We start from the raw sequence: 5,535 nt of genomic DNA, 5'->3' as shown, positions 1-5,535 counted from the left end.
TTCAGCATCTACAGGTTTCTACCATTTCTGTCCTTTACTGTGCTCATCTTTGGGCAAAATGTTCCCTTGATATCTCCAGTTTTCCTGAAGAGATCTGTAGTCTTTTCCCATCTGTTGTTTTCTTCCAGTTTTATGCATAGTTCATTGAAGAAGGCCTTCTTTTCTCTCCATGCTGTTCTTTGGAACTTTGCATTTAGTTGGGTATACCTTTCCATTTCTCCCTTGCTCTTTGCTTCTCTTCTTTCTTCAGCTATTTGTAAAGCCTTCTCAGATAACCAATTTGCCTTCTCTTTTCTCTTTTTCTTTGGGATGGTTTTGTTCACCATCTCCTGGACAATATTATGGACCTCTGTCCGTAGTTCTTCAGGCGTGCTGTTACCTAGATCTAATCTCTTGAATCTATTCATTACCTCCACTGAATATTCATAGGGGATTTGATTTAAGTCGTACCTGGCTGGCCTAGTGGTTTTCCCTGCTCTCTTTAGTTTTAACCTGAATTTTGCTATGAGAAGTTGATGAGCTGAGCCACAGTCAGCTCCAGGTCTTGTTTTTGCTGACTGTATAGAGCTTCTCCATCTTCAACTACGAAGAATGAAATCAATTTGATTTTGGTATTGACTATTTGATGATGTCCATGTGAAAGTCATCTCTTGTGTTGTTGAAAGAGAGTATTTGCTATGACCATTGCAGTCTCTTTGCAGAATTCAGTTCCCTGACCAGGGACCAAACCCGTGACCCCAGCATTGGAAGTTTAGAGGCTTTACCACAGGACCGCCAGGGAAGTCCCAACAATGTCAGTTTATTTTAACCTAGCAGTCACACTTCGAAGAATTTATCCTTCAATGGTGTTTGCTCAAAAACTAAACATGCAAGTGAGTTTATTATAGTGTTCTTTGAAATAGAAAAAAGCAAGGGAAAACTCACTATCTCTTGAGGACTGTCCAAATAGCCCATGATACACAGGAACAATAAAACTAAGCATTTATTAAACATGAGATAAATCTGATGTCCTGATATGGTAGGATGGCTATGATAAAGTTATCAGTGAAAGTCCAAGTGCACTAGTGCCCATGCATGTGTTATACGCGCGTTTGTATGTGGGTATGTGCCTGTGTTATGTGTGGCTCTGTGTCATCTGCTTAAGCATAGACATTACATCCAACATATCAGAGGTCACTTCTTGGGAGTGGGTTTGAGGTGAAGAGAAACATTAAGTAGGTACTTTACCCATTTCCTTACCAAAATAAAATAAAATAAAATAGCAAAATTGACCTCTTTCCCTGCTTTATAAGTGTGTGTTTATCAGAGGGAAAGCAAACACCAATGAACACACTTGGGGTCACCCTATCCCCATCTGGTCCCCAACTAAGCAGCATCCTAAGCCAGTTGCTGTAGGTTCCTAATTCCTTACAAAACAGCTTTATCTGGACCTGGACAATGGTGGATATCTGTCTATAATTTTGCACATATGCTAGTCATTTGTGAAAACTGCTCTTTTCTAAGCATAAATGTATAGATTGCCACCTGTGTCTTTTCTTTACATACTTGTGGTACATGTAATTTTTTAAAATTTGATGAGCTATCTTTTCAGAATCATAGTTCCCAAATATGCTTGCACATTGGAATCATGTGGAGAGCTTCAAAAACTGTTTGTGAGTTTTACCCCTGCAAAATCTTGGTTTCATTTGTCTAGCTAGGCAAAGCAGCAGGCTTTTTTTTTTTTTAATTCTCAAGAAATTCTAATATATAACCAAGGTTGAGGGCCACTGTTCTAAAATTTAGACTCACTTGTGAAATTTAATGCCTTTTATTTTTTAAATAATACTTTTTTTCTTGAAATCTTTTTAAAGTACCTTTTGGGGGGCAAGTTATTTACAGAAGTCATGTATTATTTTATAGTTGCGGAAGAAGAGGGAATTCCAAGGCTGTCTAGTGGTTAAGACTCTGTGCCTCCAATGCAGGGGGCACAGGTTCAATCCCTGCTTGGAGAACTAAGATCCCACATGCTGTGCAGCACAGAGTAAAACGATAAAAAGGAAAGGAATAAAGAAAAATGTAATCTATGTAAAATATAATCATATAGTTATATGATTTTGGAAAGTAGATTTTTTCAACATTGTGAAAGAGATGACAATGAATTCATCATCTCTGTTTATCAGTGAAAAACTTGGAGCCCAGAGAGCTGATTAATTTCCACAAGCTCTATAACTCCTAAATGGCAGAGCTGGATTCAAACCTGGTCATCTCACCTTAGGTAAGATCCTAGAATCTTTGTAGTTATCTTAGGTAGTTTTCATAGGTCCTAGAATCTTTGTAGCTATCTCACTGCCAGCACCACAGGGCTAGGATCTGGCTATGAATGAGTTTCTTGCTAACCAGTTGTAGGAAGCTGGGAAAAGAAAAAAAAAAAATCCAGTGGAAATAGCTCTGGGTTAAGATTGACAAAATTTAGGCTTCAAACCTTGCTCATCTACTCTCAGCTGTGTGACTGTCTGCCGACCTCTCTGGTCTCCACTCTTGTCGCCTTCCTCATTCATATCTGTTTGAACTCCCCACTGTGTTGCTCCATATGGAGCAGCCACTAGCCACGTCTGTCTATTATGACTGAACTTTTAGTTTGATTTAAATTTAAATTGTGTGAGTACACTCAGTCGTGTCCACCTCCTTGAGACCTCATGGACTGTACTCTGCTAGGCTCCTCTGTCCAGGAAACTTTCCAGGCAAGAATACTGGATTGGGTTGACATTTCCTCCTCCAGGGGATCTTCCTGGCCCAGGGATCAAACCCGAGTCTCTTGCATCTCCTTCATTAGAAGGTGGATTCTTTCCAACTGTGCCACTTTTCGATTAAAATTTACATAGCTAATATAACTAGTGGGTCTATATTGGCAATGTGGGTCAGAGTGATTTTACAAGATACCCCATTCACTGAGATTTGTTTCATAACAGGAAACATGTATTTGATAACACTGTGCTTATAAATAGTGTAAGAAGTAAGTCTGATGGAGAAAGACAAATATCATATGATATCACTTAGATGTGGAATCTTAAAAAAGAGATACAAACATTTAGAAAATGGAAAGAGACTGAAAGGCATAGGGAAAAAACTTATGGTTACCAAAGGGGAAAGTGGAGCAGGGAGGGATAAATTAGGAGCTTGGGATTAACAGATACACACTACTATATATAAAAGAGATAAACAAGGACCTATTTAACACAGGGAACTATATTCAATACCTTGTAATAACCTATAATGGAAAACATCTGAAAAAAATATATATCCATATATGTACATATAACTGAATCACTTTGCTGTACATTCAAAACTAAACATATTGTAAATCAACTCTACTTCACTTAAAAGTAAATTGCCCGAGCACCATTACATAGAGCATGAAATAAAACCCATTGAGCACAGCATTTCCAATCCAGCTGCTCTGTCTCTGCAGTTACAGTCCAGCAGCACCAACATAATCATCATGTGCAGAAGCACCATCATTTTTCTCATTCTCTCCTGTCTGCGTCCAAAGCCGGCCAGCATTCTCTTTTCGAGGATTCTGCCCATCCTTCAAGGCACAGCTGAATACACCTCAATTAAGAATTCCACCCCCACCAGCACTTCCACTGCTCACTCCTCAGCTTCCCAGTGAAATGAGTCACTTCCTCTAGCGCTTCCAGCATCCATGTTATTACACGATGGTTAGTGATTCAGGTCTGATGGGGAGAGAGACAGTTCAATGCAGTTGGGTCAGTGCTCTGATGGAGAGAGACCAGGATGCCCTGGAGAAGGGACTATGGTAGCCAGGCTGGAGAGACTGGATCCTCTGAGAACAGATGTGAAGACAGGGTGCGTGAACAAGAACATTTATTAGGGGCAATGCCTGAGAGAGAAAACAGGATGGGGAGCTGGAAGTGGCTGAAAGGACTGTCAGACCACACCACAGACATGCCACGGATTTCAGAGCAGCATCTGGCCCTGAGCCAAACGCGCCCTGTCATCAAAGGATTCGAGGTGCATTTGCGTTAACCATAGAATGTGACACACTAAGTAAAATACCTGTGATTAAGCACCATACAAACCACAGTTGTTTTTATTGTAAACCTCCAGAAACTATTATAATGATAACATCAGGAGAACATCTCAGAGTTAACAAGGAGACCAACAGATGGAAATTAACCAATTACACTACAGATGTTGTTTTGCAAATTGAATAAGAGATGGCATGCAAAATGAAGGCTTTAGTTTTGCTATCAAAATCTCCTTCTAAGTGAATTTAGATCTTGGATTTGGTAGCTGGTGATTCTGTGAAACTCCTTTCCCCCTGGGTCTTCAACAGTGTAAACAAGCACACAATAAGAGTTGAGTAAGTATCTGCCTTGTGCTTATCGATGTGCTAGACGCTGTGGGAAATTAGGACCGTAAGAGGAGGCTTGTGCTGTGTAGGAGCACATTGAGGAGGTGAGACCATACTCATCAGTGACATAAAGATCAAGAAACAGGACTGGATATAATGTTGAGAGACAAAGCATCACCTGCTCAGACAAAAGAAATGGAGCCTGTGCTTAACCAGGAAACCAGGCAGGACATGCCATAAGACTGTGTTGTCACTCTCATTAGGGATAAATATTTGAAAGACCTTAGAAATGACAAAAACAAAATAAAGATGGGAGTGAAATCAGTGAGATGGAATGCATGCAAATCTGTAATGAAAATTTTGTCATTAGTGGCTGAGTAGGATCTTCCTTGGGGTTTTGAACACTGAGCCCCAGCAGTCGCCCAAGCTTCTAGAATAAAATCATGTTTCATTCTGAGTTTCTGAGCCACTGACCTGAGCGTTACTCACCGTGTCCTTCAAGCTTCCCAGTTGAGGGGCAGTTTCTGTGCTCTTGCAGCCATAGATGGGTCTAATCGACACTCCCACCCCCAGCCCTGGCCTCAGATTCCCTTTGCAGGGAGAGGGAGGCTCCGGCTGAGTCATCCCAGTGATAAATGCTGTAGTCACTCTAGGGAGGTGTCCCCAGCTGCCCCTGCTGGAGGACAACCAAGTGAGTAACCCTGTCCGTGTCACGTGGTCCTGGAATGAGGCTGGCTCCTGACCATGCCAGGTCCGTGCAATGAGCGAGGCTGCTTACAACACACACACTGACCCTGACAGCTCCCTTGAGGAAATAGGAGGTTTGTCTGGGGGTCTCACAGACTTAACAATTGAAATTGCAGATGAAAGGCTCGTGAGCCAGTGAACAGGCAACCAAAGCTGATGCAAGTGAGTTCTTAGAGAAGAAAGTTCTTAGAGAAATATTGCCTGGGAACCTCTGGGAGGAGATTTCCGGGAATTATCTTCTGCTTTCTTGCACATTCCCTCACCCTTTCCAACACGGCCCTTATGGCTGATACAAAAGCATCAGCAGCTTGCTTGCCCAGGGGAGAGAAGAGAGAGAAATTCAGGATGATGGAAAGGCTAAAAGCCACCATCAGAATCAGAGTCTGGAAATCATGTGACCTAAACCTCCTCTCCTTGGAGTTGGCCACAGTGAC

At 41.6% G+C, this 5,535-nt stretch overlaps 1 long non-coding RNA gene across 1 annotated transcript; it reads right to left on the bottom strand.

The window, feature by feature from the left end:
* Positions 1 to 290: 290 nt before the first annotated feature.
* LOC132657503 (uncharacterized) lies at positions 291 to 4,913 on the bottom strand. Its single transcript, XR_009595806.1, has 2 exons — positions 4,844 to 4,913; positions 291 to 3,823 (listed from the first exon to the last, which is right to left on the bottom strand). It is a non-coding gene; the product is annotated as an uncharacterized LOC132657503 (long non-coding RNA).
* Between the last annotated feature and the right edge of the window lie 622 nt (positions 4,914 to 5,535).

The sequence above is a fragment of the Ovis aries genome, chromosome 12 (assembly GCF_016772045.2).
Source record: "Ovis aries strain OAR_USU_Benz2616 breed Rambouillet chromosome 12, ARS-UI_Ramb_v3.0, whole genome shotgun sequence".
Classification (NCBI taxonomy): Eukaryota; Metazoa; Chordata; class Mammalia; order Artiodactyla; family Bovidae; genus Ovis; species Ovis aries.
Note: the sequence above shows the minus strand (reverse complement) of the source record. Positions and strands in the feature narration are given on the sequence as shown.